The sequence below is a fragment of the Panthera onca genome, chromosome D4, assembly GCF_046562875.1.
Source record: "Panthera onca isolate mPanOnc1 chromosome D4, mPanOnc1 haplotype 2, whole genome shotgun sequence".
NCBI classification, from domain to species: Eukaryota; Metazoa; Chordata; class Mammalia; order Carnivora; family Felidae; genus Panthera; species Panthera onca.
In genome coordinates this window covers 66,278,078-66,295,279 of record NC_138351.1, presented here as the reverse complement: position 1 = coordinate 66,295,279, position 17,202 = coordinate 66,278,078, and the positions used below count along the sequence as shown (strand labels likewise).

The 17,202-nt window shown below is 36.6% G+C and overlaps 1 long non-coding RNA gene across 3 annotated transcripts in view; it reads left to right on the top strand.

Annotated features, from left to right (window-relative positions):
- The window catches only part of LOC132663129 (uncharacterized), a 36,426-nt gene extending 27,594 nt beyond the window's left edge, over positions 1 to 8,832 (top strand). For all 3 annotated transcript variants that reach the window (XR_013551580.1, XR_013551579.1, XR_009602924.2), the window contains 2 exons: positions 6,837 to 6,947; positions 8,210 to 8,832. This is a non-coding gene — a long non-coding RNA (uncharacterized LOC132663129). The remainder of the gene's footprint in view (positions 1 to 6,836; positions 6,948 to 8,209) is intronic.
- Positions 8,833 to 17,202: the final 8,370 nt, after the last annotated feature.

Sequence of the window (17,202 nt, the reverse complement as noted above, 5' to 3'; positions counted from 1 at the left end):
TCAGACTGAACAGTCTGAGAAAGTGATTTGGATGTAAGTGACTTGAGGAAAAGGGCTTCAATCCATATTTCTTTGCTGAGAGGGTTGGTGTAGCAAGCTTTGAGGAATCAGTAATTCTGATTTTCTTTAGCATTCGGTGGGGCAGCCATAGTGACAAATTTCTTCATTAAGACTATTTTTGCTTTGTGGTCTTAGACATTGCTCCTGGAAGCTTAATTCCAAACCTGGTTATTTCACCCTCCCCCAAATTATGTGAGTTTCCTAGTGTTCTTTTTAATAAACTTCTTTTCAGCTTACCCACTAGAGTTACAGAATTCAATTGCCTCTTCATATGAATGATGAGCATTTAGGTCAATTACCCTACACTCATCCACCTTACTGCTCTCTGTTAGATATTAATATTATAATGTAATTCTCTTATTGATGATCTGTGTAATTGTTTCCATCAATTTTCATCAGTTTCTCTTGATTTCTCACTTTCTAATTGGAAGGTATTAGCACCCTGCCTTTCTTTCACTTTCATCCAACCCCAACCTTTTCTGACTATTCACTTCTCAATTTAGGTCAGCCTCACTCTTACTTTTATGTTGTCCATTAATATTTACGTTCTCTTCTGCAACCAGTTCCTGGGCTTCCAGGTTTTGTCTGTAGGTTGATTCTAAAGTTAAAAGCCATTACATGAGTTACTTTTTAAATTTTGTGGATAGGTAAATTCAAACTGTGGAATCCATGTGGTAACATTACTTTCCTCCTCTTCCAAACCAATATCTTGACCTCTGTACTATATAAACGAGACTGTTCCTAGCATTGGGTCAAAAGTATTACTATTTCTTATTCTCTAACAATTGCTTGAAATCATATCACATTTTAATTATTTGCTTAATATTTGAACGATGGCTTTCTTTCATTCTTATATTATTTGACCTTATACTATTCTCAATTACTTTCAATTTTTAGTTTTGCTTTCCATTATATCAGGATAGATGTAATATCTTTCTTTTCTTTTTAGTCTTTCTTTTCTTTTTCACAGAACTATTCATCTTTTTGCCATGACTTGGATTGTTTGCCCTGTAGATCTGGTACAAAACCATGACTATGAGACTTCTTTTTTTTGTTCTTCTAGAATAAATTTACTCTTTCCTGGATTATTTCATTTCCAAGGTATTGATTTACTCCCTTATTTTGTTGAAATATGTCATCAAATCACTGTCTGCAAAACACAAATGAGAGGTAAAGTTGATAATTCCTTGCATACCTGAAAGTGTCCTTAGTTGAATACAGACCTCTGGGTGGAAAATAGCCTTTCTTCAGAACTTTTAGGCATCACTATCTTGTCCACATGCTTCTAGTTCTGCTGATTCCAGGTGGAAGCCACTCTTTCTCATCCTTTTATAAGTGGGTTGTCATTTCTGTCTGTATACTTTTAGGATTATCTCTTTATCTTTCATATTCTAAAGTTTTTAAAACTCAAAGCTATGTGCAGATCTTTATTCATTTATTGCACTGGATACTTGATGGATCTTTTCAACCTCAAGACTCATGTCCTTCTTTTCTGGGAAATTTTTCTTTGATTATTTCTTTGATAACTTCCTTGCCTCCATTTTCCTTGTTCTCTTCTTATGGAAATCCTGTTAGCAGGATATTGGATTATTACATCTATTATCCTTTACCTAACATTATCTGTTTCTTTGTCTTTCTGTTTCATGCTAGAATATTTTCTCAAATTTATTTTATAGTTCTAGTAAATGTCTTATGTCTGCAATTTTTGTTGTCAATCTCTAAGATTTTCTTATTCTATGATTATGTCAATGTTATGTCATTCTTCTTGTTTCATAATTTCATCCAAATATATTTGTATGTAATACTTAGAATTTCATTAAGGTTAGTATTGTATATACTAACAACATGAGTTTGAACTGATCCACTTATACACGGGTTTTTTACAGTACAGTACTGTAAGTATATTATCTCTTCCTTATGATTTTAACATTTTATTTTCTCTAGCTTACTTAATTGTGAGAAATCATTATATAATACATACGACATAGAAAATAAGTGTTACTGTTTATATGATCAATAAGGCTCCAGTCAATAGTAGGCTATTAGTAGTTAAGTTTGGGGAGAGTTAAAAGTTATATGTGGAATTTTACTGTAGGGGGGGGAAGGGGGGTCAGTGCCCTAACCCCCAAGTTGTTTAAGGGTCAATTGTAATTTATGTGTTCATATCCCCAGACACATATAAATTGAAAATAGTAAATGAGTAAGGCTTTTTTTAATGTTTATTTATTTTGAGAGAGAGAAAGAGAGAAAGAGAGAGTGTGTGAAAGAGAAAGAGAAAGCGAAAGCTAGTGGGGGAGGGGCAGAGAGAGAGGGAGGCAAAGAATCCCAAGCAGGCTCCACATTGTCAGTGCAGAGCCCAACAAGGGGATCAAACTCACGAACCTATGAGATCATGACCTGAGCTGAAATCAAGAGTAGCATGCTTAACTGACTGAGCTATCCAGGCACCCTGAGTAAGACTTTTTAAGTTGTTTTCTCCCCCCTGAATTATCTTTGTTTCCTTCAGTATCTTTGTTCTTTCTTTTTTTTTTTTTACTGCACTTTCTTTCTTGTACATGGGGTGATATTTAGTTGTCCACTTCCATTTAAACAGAAGTATGGTATAGTTGGTATCCAATGCTGGAGCACTGTCAACACAAGGCAGTCGCATGGTTTCATAAATATAGAGTTTTAACAGGTAAACCAATCTCTGGGGTTAAAAGTCAACATGGTTATCTACATTTGGTGGTATAGAGATTAGAAAGAGGCTTATGGGAGCCTCTAAGACACTAGATATTTTCTATTTCTTGATCTAGATGCTTAAATACAGAGGTACATTTCCCTTGTGAGAATTTATCAGCTGTAGTCTTATGATTTCTTAAATTTTACGTATTTATTTATACTTAACCAGAAGAGTTTTGGGGAAAAAAACTGGTGGAAAACAATTTGATAGTGAGACACAGAAAGTAGTAAAAAATTGAAGAGAAAGCTAAACAATTAGGGAGTACACTCCAAAATGTTCTTGATCTAGACATTCTGTTTGTTCCCACTAAGGCCCGTGAGGCTTATCCTATCCTAACACCTTCCTATTTTGTCTGGTGAAGGCAGACAAACACTCAAAACACTCAAGATATTTTATACAAAATTTCTGTAGAAGGAAACCATAGTATCCATTAACCTGAGAACAAATGCATTAGGAACAAATGGAAATTACAAAAAATGCAAGTAGATAAGAAAACAATGTCAATTCTAATGGGAGTTTTAGTGAATTATCTTTTGTGATTTGGAAGTCCTTCTTTTGTGTTTCCATATGATCCTTGCAAAAATTTATCATAGAAATTTTAACCTCTATTATAATTGTCTACTAATGTGTCCCTCCTGTCCTCTAGAACAGCATTGTCTAATAGAAATTAAATGCAAGCCATATATGAAATTTTACATTTTCTAGTAGCCATGTCTTAAAAAAACAAAAAAGAAATAAGCACAATTAATTTTAATCATAAAACCTAATCTTAATGATAGAGGTACTTAATTCAATATAACTAAAATATTATTTTAGTATGTAATTAACATAATAAATTATTGGGATATTTAGAATTCTGTTTTTTAACGAAATCTTTGAAATCCAATGTATATTTTACTCTTAAAGCACATCTCAATTTTGGACTAGCTACTTTTCAAGTGCTCAACAGCCACATGTAGCCACTGGCTGTCATCACGGACAATGGAGCTCTAGAATGAAGCACAATGAGGGCAGTGACTGTTTCTTCTTGTAACTGACAGAGCACCACCATACAGTAGGTGGTGACACCAGTAGGACAAATAGTCCTTTTTACCATCTCCTTAGATGTGTAAAAACTGATATAATAATTGTAAGAGGTTCTCAATCTTATTTCATTACTCTATTTGAGATTTACTATAAACCAGGCCCTGTACTGACTGCCATGAATTATTAGGGTATCAACTGGAAAATAAATCACAAAGTGATGTAAAGGTCGCCAATTATGAATAAAACTTTACAAATAATCTAGAGAGAATGAAAGTTATTGCCAGGCATGACTGAAATTACACTTTAAAATTGTGTTTAATGCTAAACATGTTATGATTTTATATTAATTCTGACAAAGGTTAAAAGAAACACACAGAATTGGGTTTGAATTCACGTTCTTAAATTTTTAGCTGAAGTTAGGTTTTTCATTTCTAAAAGTGGGATAAAATTGATTTATATCCTAGAGCTCTTGAAAGTATTATAAAGCACAACACACACAGGGTTTTACATAGTAGCTGATCCATAGAAAGCACTTGATAAAAATTTAATCTTATTATAGTTATGTCATAGGTAGATCAACATTCTATTAACTATTAACTTGAGGCATCATACTACCTGATTTCAAAATATACTACAGGGCTATGGTAATCAAAACAGCATGGTGCTGGAGAAAAAACAGACATATAGACCAATGGAACAGAATAGAGATCCCAGAAATAAGTCCACACCTATACTATTGACTAATATTTTATAAGAGAGCCAAGAATATTAAAAAAATATAGTCTCTTCAATAAATGATGCTGGGAAAACTGGATACTCACATGTGAAAAAATGAAACTGGACCCCTGTCTTAACTCCATACATAAAAATCAACTCAAAATGGCTTAAAAGGCTTAAATTCCATGAAATTATAAAACTCCTACAAGAAAACATAAGGAGCAAGCTCTATGACATTGGTCTTGGCAATGATTTTTTGAGATAAGAAACCAGAAGCTCAGACAATAAAAGCAAAAAATAAACAAGTGGGACTACACTAAACTAAAACGCTTCTGCGTTTAGTAAAACGAAATCATCAACAAAATGAAAAGGCAACCTATGGAATGGATGAAAATGTGTCCAAACCACACATTCAAAAAGGGATTCATATCCAAAATGTGCAAGGGCTCATACAACTCACTAGCAAAAAAAGTCCAGATAACCCAATTTTTAAAAATGGGCAAAGGACCTGAATGAACATTTTTCCAAAGAAGCCATAAAAATGGCCAATAGGTACATGAAAATATGCTCAACATAACTAATCACAAAGGAAATGCTAATCAAAACCACAATAAGATATCACCTCATACCCATTGAGATGTTTATTATCAAAAAACAAGAGATAACAAATACTGGCAAGAATGTGGATGAAAGGGAGCACTTGTATACTCTTGGTGGAAATGTAAACTGGTACAGCCATTATGGAAAAGAGTATGGAGGTTCCTTAAGATACTAAAAATAGAACTACTATATGATCAGCAATCCCACTTGTGAGTATATATCCAAAGGATATGAAAACAGGATATCAAAGAGATATTTGGACTGCTGTGTTTATTGCAGAATTATTCACAGAAACCAAGGTATAGAAACCACTTAAGTATCCACTGGTGAATGAAAGGGTAAAGAAAATGTGAACTTTATCTCACACACACACACACACACACACACACACACACACACAGAAGAATATTATTTAACCTTTGAAAATAAGGAAATCTTGTCATGTGCCACAATGTGAGTAAAATTGCAAGTAATTTTGTTAAATGAAATGAACCAACAGAGGAAAACTAACACTTCATGGAATCCCTTACATGAGTTTTTAAGTCAAACTCAAAGAAATGGAGAAGAGAATGATGGTGGCCAAGGGCTGGAATGGAGGTGGGGAGGGATAAGGAGAGGTTTGAAAAAGAGTATAAACTTTTAGTTGTAATATGAATAAACTTTGAGAATCTATAAGATTCTCTATAAGAATCTATAATCTATATAAGATGGTGACTATAGTTTATAATACTTCATTGTATAATTGAAATTTGCTAAAAGAAAAGAACTTAAGTGTTCTCACCAAAAAAAAAGGAAAAAGGAAATATATGAGGTGAGGTATGTGTTCATTTTTTTTAATGTTTATTTTTGAGAGAGAGACAGAGAGACAGAGTGGGAGCGGGGGAAGGGCAGAGAGGGAGACACAGAATCTGAAGCAGGCTCCAAGCTTTGAGTTGTTAGCACAGAGCCTGACTTGGGGCAATAACCCACAAACTGCGAGATCATGACCTGAACTGAAGTCAGATGCTTAAATGACTGATCTACCCAGGTGCCCCATGGTGGGAATCCTTTCACAATGTGTACATATATCAAATTGTCATTTTGTACAGTTTAAATATGCTGTAGTTTTAGTTTCTTTCTAAATCAGGTAATGCTGAAGCAACAGCAAATGGTTACATTGTTATGACTTCCACAAAACTTAGGTTTCATAGTGCCATCTGGAGTGAGAAAGCCTTTGAAAACTTAGTATTTTTCTTAATGAATCAGTGGCCTTGACCATGACACTTAAGTATTTTGTGCCTCAGTACGCTTATCTGAAAGTGGAAATATGAGTGTTTATGTGACAGTTCTAAATATATATTAGTTATTATTCCTATTAGAAAGAAATATAGTCAGTGAAGTAGAAAAAGAAACAATTTAGAGCAGGAGAAAAATAGCATGGTGGGTGTTAACTTGCCACTCTAGTACCCAATCTGTTGAAGAACAAATAGGCTCTTTTTTGTGAATACCTGGAAATATTTGTTAAAGTGGTATCGTGATTGTTGAGGAAGGCGGTCTTGAATGTGAAGAATGAGATTAAAACAGTAAGTCTGAATTACTAATGGTTAAATGACTTTGTTTATTCAGGCTAGTAATAATAGCCTGTACTAGGCAAAAATGTTAATTAATTCTGTTTCTTCTCCACATGTGTTTCCTGCACCCCCACCCCACCCCACCCCCACCCCCACCCAAGGCAGAATTTGGTGATTGCAGCATGTGGCTCTACGGAAGTTCCAAATAGATGTATATTTTGCCTTCTTGTAAAGTCATACTGTTCACGGGAGACTTGTCTCAGCTTAGAGAGGTAGGAATGTTTCAGACTTAATATGACATCAATAAAATATTTTGCCATGTATCAGAAGGAATAATCACTTTGTAAAATTGTCATATCCATTGGATATCAGCAGAGACCTGAAAACAACAAGAAACCATCTTGTAAATTGAGCTGCAGTTTACTCGTCTCTGAAATAGGATAACAACATGCTCTCTATCAAAGGTCTCACATAAGGAGAAAATGTTATAATACATGTAAAGTAGCAGCACATAGTAAACACGAGCAAAAGAAATTTGGGGGAGTAAACATAAATTAATCCCCTAAATAGCAGTGTTCTGTGTGTTTGAAATGATAAGGAATTGTTAAGTATTCAAGTTGGTGGAGTGGGAAGAACGGAAGCTTCATCGCTCTCATGTACCATTATAGACCCACACTTCCAGCCTTAAATTATCGTTCTGCAGGATGTCAGAACCATCAGTGCTTTAGAGAGCCTTCATCTTAAGAGTTTTCCTTTTGGCAAATTGATTGATGTCTCTTTGCTTGTGAGTAGAATTTTCCTCACCTGGGAATGTCTTCTTCCATTAATTTTCTTATAGAACTCCTGTTTAATCTTTCAAGGGACATTTTCATGTGATTTCCTCTCAAATTCTTTGTACACAAAAGCCGCTGGATATACATGGTATCCATCAGAATGTAACCAGCCTGTCTTTAAAATCCCCTATTACCTTGCTTTTCAATCATGGTAGAGTGATGTTTCAACTTCTCACCTGGCTGGACCCAAAGCTGTTCCTGGCCCCACAGAGACATTAATAGCCAGGCCCCAAGCACTGGGATGCAACCATTTCAGCTCTGCAGTTCCTGCTCTTATTTTCAGTTCCTTGTCTTTTCTGGCAATTAGTGGCCTCTCCCCCTCCCCACCCCCCATTTTTCTTTTGAGCTCAGCTATTCATCTGTTTTAAAGTTATATGTATTACCCAGCCTTTCTGGGTGTGGGTAGCAAGTGTTTTCATATTAGTTGAGTCCATTATCCTCCCTTAACTGCTGTATTTGCTCCAAGTATAATTCTTTATTAAAGTATTTGCTTTTCAACCACAGGAACATAATGCTCGTTTTTCAAAGGTGGCATTTTAGACTACCCTTAAAGAAACAGATGTCCATCATAGCATTTGGCTCACATCCTTAACATGACATTTATCAAAACAGGCTGCACATAGGTTGCATCCAAAATTTAACTGCTGACAAACTCATTCTAATACCTCTTGATGTCAGTTTCCTTCTTCCTTAACCCACAGATGCTGCTGTGCCCCTTTGCAAGATAACGTGTGCACTTTGCAGATATTCTCCAAGGTGACAGAGAAATGAAGAACTGTGTGTACTCAGTTTTGAAAGAGATTTGGTTCGCCCTATTTTGTAGTGTACCTGGATCCCAATTCATATGATAATCGAAATCTCTGCTGTAGTTTGTAGACAATGAGTGTGCCATTCTGCTGCTGCTTTAGTAAAATTAAGGTGCAGCCTTCCTCTTTTATGAAGGCATGTATACTAGATGTGACTCATAATGGATAAAAGACAGCAATTAAATGCATTGAAGTGAATTACAACTCTTTGGAGACATTGAATCTGGTGTTAATTTGGTGATCAACAGTGGCATTTGGAATTCTGTTCAGCTTTATAATTTAACTTTCCAGCTACCCTTCACACCTAAGCCAATTTATGAGAGACAATGTTTGGTATATGAGATATGTAGCTCTTCTAGATATTAGGAGTATACTGTTTATCTTTTCAGATTCAGCAAGCTCTTGATTATGTTCCACAAATAGCCACATTCAGTTCATTTATCTTTTATTCTCAAATTTATCCTGAATATGTTATACATATGTTACCTAATAAAAATCACAATATGGCTAATAGGGGAAAAAATAACACATATTGTTTAATGGGATGTTTACTCCTGCTAAGATAATATAGATAAAATTCTATCAATATAACCCCTTGGACAGAGTAGAATAGCATCAAATTTTCTCATTCTATAATTCTGAAAAACTCTATTCACTCTCTCTGAATACTTTTTGACCTTTACTCTCTATTTTTCTTATAATGTCCTTTTTATAACTGCATATTCAGATATCACTGTGTATTTTATTAACTATAAATATTATTTAAGATGTAATTTATTTGATATGAAATAGCTTACATAATATCTCACACATGAAATACAAATGTGGATTCAAAAAAGAAGACATGCAAATCATAGGAAGAAAGTATAAAAATGATTGCCAATAAAATATGTAGTAGTTATAATCTTTATTATGATGCAGCATTTTAAAAATTTATATTTTAGATAAAAGGAAAGAGATGGAACACTAAGTAATTCAGCCCTCCCTACCCCTTGGGTGGAGTAGGGTGGGTAGTAGAATGATTAGGGGAAGAGCTGGGCTTCCCTGGACATAGTTTAGGAAAGGTACTGTCGGCCTTTCAGGAAATCCCTTCATCCCCTGTGGCAACTCATTCAATATAGTAAGGGAACAGTGGACAATGGGGCAGAGAGGTGCCTGGATTGCTAGGTTGAGATAACACTGTCAATTGCGCATAGATTATGTGAGGCATGTAGAATATCCAAGAGGAGAATCTAAGGGTACCAGGGAGATGCAGAAGTGCTGAAAAGCAAGTGGATCCAGAGTCCTGTGGTTGAGATGTTCAGGTGCAACTGTGTGGACCCCGTAAGTCAAAGCAAAGGGAAGTCTATGCCCTGGTACTACAGCAGGCCCATAGGCTAGGAACCACCAGTCTTATTATCAAATGTGATGGTAAAAAAGGCCAGTGCTAGAGATATAGAGGATGAACCAAATCAAGTGAAAGCCACACAGAACGAAACTAACACCCCCATCACAGTATGTGTGACTCCTCCTCCGCCCCCAGATAGAAGGGGAGATATCCCTTATGGAAAATTTGTACTTGGAATTGGCGGAATATTTACTCTCTTCACCAAGAAATAAAGACTGTTTAAACCTTAAATGCTTAACCTTAATTCTTAAGTGCTGATGGTGCTTTTGTTGGTTAAATTCTTGTGTCTCACTGAGTCCTATACTCCTATTCCAAAATTACCAGATTTAACAGTGGCTACACGTGAAGATTAGTTAAGTTATGGAAAACATACAAATACAGTTTTTGGAATATCCAAAGTGCATAAATATCCTAACATACTATATTTCAGTATCTTATTTCTACCTATTTACATGGGCATTTTAGGAAGCCTATAGAAGACACAGATTGTAAAAGAAATAATTTCATTTGGCCACTTTTCTCTGTGCACACACAAAACCTACTCATCACTGCCAAGGCTTTTTTCACGACTGAGCACTTCCTCCTGCCAATGGTGGTTAGAGCTGTCATTTGCAAATCACATTATTAGAGCTTTCTAGGGAAAAAAATGATGTCAGTGATAACCTCCTCTAGAAGTTTCTGATGCTCAGTCAGTTGAGTGCCTGGCTCCTGATTTGCGTTCAGGTTATGATCTCAGAGTTTATGAGATGGAGCCTTGCATCAGGCTCTGTGCTGACAGTGCAGAACCTGCTTGGGTTTCTCTCTCTCCCTCTCTCTGTGCTCCTCCCCCCCCCACCTTAAAATAAAGTAAACATTAAATTAAAAAGTATGTTAGTAGAATTCCTCCTTCTTCACTGGGTTTTACACATCGTTTTTTAAATTTCATTTATTTTTGAGAGAGAGACAGAGAGCATGCATGTGAGCAAGGGAGGGGCAGAGAGAGAGGGAGACAGAGGATCCAAAGTGAGCTCTGCACTGACAGCAGAGAGCCCAACGTGGGGCTTGAACTCACAAACTGTGAGATCATGACCTGAGCTGAGGGTGGATGTTTAACCAACTGAGCCTAACACATATTTTCTTTTAAGCCCATATATACATTTGTACCAAATCTCATAATCTGTATTTAAAAAAAAAAGAATGCAGTGTACCACTCTCTAAAGAGGTTATCTGTCTTTCTAGAAAGTTACTCAATTCTACCAAAATTTAAACAAATTAATTTCCAAGTCCTCAATCAATTATAAGTACATTTTTTTAAATATCCCAAATAATGCAGAGAAAGTGGAACCCTCTTGGACTATTGGTGGTAATGCAAACTGATGCAGCCAGTCTGAAGAACAGTGTAGAGCTTCCTCAAAAAGTTAAAAATAGGATTACCCTATGATCCAGCAATTGCACTATTAGATATTTATCCAAAGGATACAAAAATACAGATTCAAAAGGGTACATGCATCCCATTGTTTATAGCAGCACTATCAACAATAGCCAAACTGTGGAGAGATGTCCATCAACTGATGAATGGATAAAGAAGAGATGGTGTGTGTGTGTGTGTGTGTGTGTGTGTATACATATATATATATATATATATATATATATATATATATACCATATATATAATGGAATATTACTCAGACATCAAAAAGGAGGAAATCTTGCCATTTACAACTACCTAAATGGAGCTAGAAGGTGCTAAGTGAAATATGTCAGAGAAAGACAAATACCATATGAATTCACTAATATGTGGAATTTAAGAAACAAAACAGGTGAACATATTGGAGGGGGGAAAAAGGGAAACAAACCATAAGAGACTCTTAGAGATAGAGAACAAACTGAGGGTTGATGGAGGGAGATAGGTGGGGGATGGGCTAGATAGGTGATGGGGACTAAGGAAAGCACTTATAATGAGCACTCAGTGTTGTATGTAAGTGATGAATCATTGAATTCTCTTGAAACCAATGTTGCACTGTATGCTAACTAACTGGAATTTAAATACAAATTTGAGAAGAAAGAAAAAAATAAATTTCCCAAATAAATGATTAAATCATTTACAATTTTGTAACATCAAGTCACTATGTTTCATAAAGCCATGATTCTAAATAACTGCCCAAGATACAATTACATAGCGGTGATTTCTTCTAGTAAATCTTACTGTTGGAAAATAATTCCATTTTTAGGTTGTCAGCAATCAACGTTCTATATACATGGACGTGTGTGTGTGTGTGTATTCAAGTGAAATTTTTTCTGTTTTTGAGTGATTTATATATTTCTTCTACCCAAATAATAGATGATTTGACATAATCAAAATATGCTACTTTTCAAAATAAGTTATCTGATGAGGAATATAAGGATTCATATTGGAGCATAGGCTTTATAGACAAGCAGACCAGGGTTGAATCATGGTTCCAGCTGGCTGGGTAAGCTAAACAAGTTATACAATTTCCTTGGGGCCTTTCATTTCTGAATATCTAAACTACATGGCAGTGTATAGTAATAAAAATGTTAACCCTATATTGCTGTTGTAGGATCAAATAAGGTGTAATAATGTGTTTATTTCAGTGCCGGACATAAAATGGGTTCTTAATAAAAGTCTCTTTGAAACTGGAACTTCAGATTCTGTGTAACATTAGTGATGTGCTTTTGTTTCAGAATATCTGTTTCAGCTCCCCATAATTAGTTTATCTCTGTGTTCCTCTTATTCATCATTTGAGGCTGAACATACTGTTTATGGTGTATCTTTTCCATTACAGCCATTCTTTAGGTCTATTCTTTTCTCTCCATGACCAATTCATTTTGATTTAAGGTGGAGAGCTGAAGTATCAATTCATTATTTAGATTTTTGGTGTTTAATTTAAAAATTATCCTTGAGACTATTTTGGAATTAAAATATTACTAATTATAATAATTGGCATATGAGCTCTTAGGAAGTATAATATATAGACTCATATGTTTGACTCAAGGCTAATAGTCAACATGTACTTATTGAATCAATGTTTTGGAAATTTCTAAGATGTTCACTTTTTATTCTGGAAGGAAAATAATTTTTTAAAACACAGCTATAAAAGCAAGCAAACTGAAAAATATGATTCCTAAGAATCATTCTAAAAATAAAGAGCACCAAATAGAAGGATATTCTCTTACTCCTACACTAAACCATCTTGTGACCTCAGATGAGTTATATCCCCTCCCTAGGTCTCAATTCAAAAATGTGTAAAAGGAGGAGTTTGAACTCATGGCTTGTAGGGTTTTCCAATTTCTGTCTGATTTCTTCACATATAATTCCTATGTGAAACAAATAACATTGTTATTGTTTCACAACTAAAATTGCACAGTTTTGATTGTCACCCACTGTAAATGATCTATGAGCCTCAATAAGTATGGAAGTAGAGATTATAGGAAAGTGATTGCAGGGCCAAAGTTTAAACTTTTATGGTAACTATTATACCCACACTATACACAGGTTTCTAGCCCCTAGCTTTTGTAGGCTATGATCCCTAAGAGGACAGGAACCGTATCTACTAGCCTCATGGTTAAATCCTCAACGACTTCTATAGTGCTTGGCTCATAGTAGTTGATGAATAAATGTTTGTTAAATGAGTGGTGCAAATGCCTCCTACCTAGTTGCAAGGAAATTTTCACTGCAGGTTACTGTTTATAATTTTTTTATTTTGTTAATGTTTCTTTATTTTTGATAGAGAGAAAGAGAGAATGAGAGAGAGAAAGACATACAGAGTGTGAGTGAGGGAGGGGCAGAGAGAGAGAGGGAGACACAGAACCCGAAGCAGGGTCCAGGCTCTGAGCTGTCAGCACAGAGCCCGATGTGGGGCTCACACTCATCAACTGTGAGATCATGACCTGAGCTGAAGTTGGACACTTAACCGACTGAGCCACCCAGGTGCCCATGCTGTTTATAATTTAAACAAAATGGAATATAATAGTACAAAAAAATATATGCTGAACCTCCTAGGAATCAAGAACTACGATTTTTCCTGGAGATACAAAATCTTAACCCTGAAAATTTGGATGTGACAAAAACATAGTAGATAATTTCTATGTGATGTGGTAAAATAGAAATAAGTAGCACAGTTATATCTAGCCAGAGAGGAGGTTCTGCTAAGGAGTTTTGGAGGGTGTGATCTCTGAGGTAAATCTTGGAGGACCGGTAGAGACTGGTGAAGAAAGGGAGAAAGATATTTCAAGCTTAAGTAACATGCCATGATTCAAGGCATGCCATTATAAAACCATCTTGGCCTCTCCTAAGATTTCTAATTACAGTAGACTATTTAGCCTCTTGGAACTCCTACTATATGGGTTCTGAGTTAGATAGATGTTAAGCTATTTAGTAATTAACTAGGCTGTGGTGGTTAATCCCACAGGAAATCCTAATTGAGAATCCATTTAACTGACTAGCTCTTAAGAGGTTGGACTATAGCACAGCAATGATGGCATTTGGATCAGTGTTTTCAACAAGAAAATAATTATTGGGGCGCCTGGGTGGCTCAGTCGGTTACAAATACGCCTCTTGATTTCAGCTTAGGTCATGATCTCATGGTTGTGAGATTGAGCTCCAGCTCTACACTGGGTCCTGCAGAGCCTGCTTGGGATTCTCTCTCTTCCTCTCTCTCTGCCCCTCCCCCCTGCTTGCTCTCTCTCTCTCTCTCTCTCTCTCTCAAATAAATTAATTTAAAAAAATTACTAATTTTGAATTGATTGGAATTGAGTATTTTTAAAAATCCAGAACAAAAATCATAGTCAAGGAAAACTGACCATAATAAAGAAAAAGTAATTTTTTGTGACATTATGTCATTGGCCACACTATCTGCCAGGGTACCTATAACACTACAGGCACATAAGCATTTTTTTTTATTTATTTTTTTTAATATATGAAATTTATTGTCAAATTGGTTTCCATACAACACCCAGTGCTCATCCCAAAAGGTGCCCTCCTCAATACCCATCACTCACCCTCCCCTCCCTCCCACCCCCCATCAACCCTCAGTTTGTTCTCAGTTTTTTTTTTTTAACATTTTATTTATTTTTGAGACAGGGAGAGACAGAGCATGAACAGGGGAGGGTCAGAGAGAGGGAGACACAGAATCCGAAACAGGCTCCAGGCTCTGAGCTGTCAGCACAGAGCCCAACGCGGGGCTCGAACTCACGGACCGTGAGATCGTGACCTGAGCCGAAGTCGGACGCTTAACCGACTGAGCCACCCAGGTGCCCCTGTTCTCAGTTTTTAACAGTCTCTTATGCTTTGGCTCTCTCCCACTCTAACCTCTTTTTTTTTTTTTTCCTTCCCCTCCCCCATGGGTTTCTGTTAAGTTTCTCAGGATCCACATAAGAGTGAAACCATATGGTATCTGTCTTTCTCTGTATGGCTTATTTCACTTAGCATCACACTCTCCAGTTCCATCCACGTTGCTACAAAGGGCCATACTTCATTCTTTCTCATTGCCACGTAGTACTCCATTGTGTATATGAACCACAATTTCTTTATCCATTCATCAGTTTATGGACATTTTGGCTGTTTCCATAATTTGGCTATTGTTGAGAGTGCTGCTATAAACATTGGGGTACAAGTGCCCTTATGCATCAGTACTCCTGTATCCCTTGGGTAAATTCCTAGCAGTGCTATTGCTGGGTCATAGGGTAGGTCTATTTTTAATTTTCTGAGGAACCTCCACACTGTTTTCCAGAGAGGCTGCACCAATTTGCATTCCCACCAACAGTGCAAGAGGGTTCCCGTTTCTCCACATCCTCTCCAGCATCTATAGTCTCCTGATTTGTTCACTTTGGCCACTCTGACTGGCGTGAGGTGATATCTGAGTGTGGTTTTGATTTGTATTTCCCTGATAAGGAGCGACATTGAACATCTTTTCATGAGGCAGGCACATAAGTATTAATTCTAGGAGTGTGACTGAAGTTACAGGTAAACTCCTGGAATGCATCATTCAAGTAAATTTTTTGAGGATTACAATGTTGGTTGTGTGTGTGTGTGTGTGTGTGTGTGTGTGTGTGTGTGTGTGTCTTATCTTGACTCCCACTTCTTAATTTGACTGTGATGCTGGAGATACAGGTTAATTTGAGAACATGAGACTGATGAAGGTTTGTGTCAACATCTAAACTACTCACTCAGACATAGCCAAGTGAGGTACCCAAGAGCATCCAGAGGTTGTTCTTAAATGACTCCTTCTCTGTCCTCTGTACAATAATATTTTGTATTTAGTCCACTTGTTATTCGCATCACACACCTTATTTTTATTTCCTTCCTGTGTTCCACACTAGACTATATCCTCCTACAAAAGAGAGACCATATCTGTCACAGCTATATCTTCTGTGCCTTACCCAGGCCTGGCACATTGTAGATACTCACTGATGTTTGTGGAATGAGCTAATGAAAGGCTGTAGTTATGCTCTACGTAACTGCATAGGAACACATGGTCGAGTATAGAAGAAAATTCTAAGGACAAAATACACCATGCCATAATTTGCTTTGCCTCTCACAAGGCTTTACTGCAAAACATCTTCTGTTATTCTGCCATCTGTCTTACAACCTTTCCTTTTTCCATTTCCTGATTACCACTTTTTTAAATTACTACCAACAGCAGAATCATTGCTTCCTTTCCTGCTGAGGTGGTATGATTTTAGGCAATTTATTTCTCCATTTGCCCTCTCACAGCCTTCTTTGCTCTTCAGAGATGATGCCTTCCCAAAGCAAAACCAGTCCCAGGCCAAAAGCTTTTCTCTCCTAACATAGTTTCCTTAGAAGATCCACCAGAAACCAAATTCCTCACTGTACCAGGTTGACGCCCCATTTCCCCAAGTGACAGTTCCAAAGCTTTAGTTTTTTCTTGTCCCACCATGCCCTTCTCCAATTTACCTCAGGAGATAGCATTGTATCGATCAAGAAGATAGAACATGCTTCCCTGCCTACAAACCCATCTGTAATTGCAAATATCACTACATTTTCCCCTCTAGTTTTACAAACATCTTTTTTCTCTTCAGACCCAACCTCTTGGGCTCTTGACCTCAGTCTCATCTGTTTACCCAAGTTTTTTGCTCTATCAGTTATAACACTGTTCTTTATGGCTTCGTTGTCTTCCTTCCACTGGACAATTCCTTTTATTTTATTTTTTTTTTTTAACGTTTATTTATTTTTGAGACAGACAGAGCATGAACGGGGGAGGGTCAGAGAGAGAGGGAGACACAGAATCTGAAACAGGCTCCAGGTTCTGAGCTGTCAGCACAGAGCCCATCGCGGGGCTCGAACTCACGGACTGTGAGATCATGACCTGAGCCAAAGTCGGACGTTTAACTGACTGAGCCACCCAGGTGCCCTGGAAAATTCCTTTTAAAATATACATACCTCTCATCCCTAAGGAGAGACTTCCCTTGACTCCATATCTACCTCCAAGTTTTCTGCTCTCTTCTCAATCATCATTTCACTCACATCGTTTCTCAGTGCTTA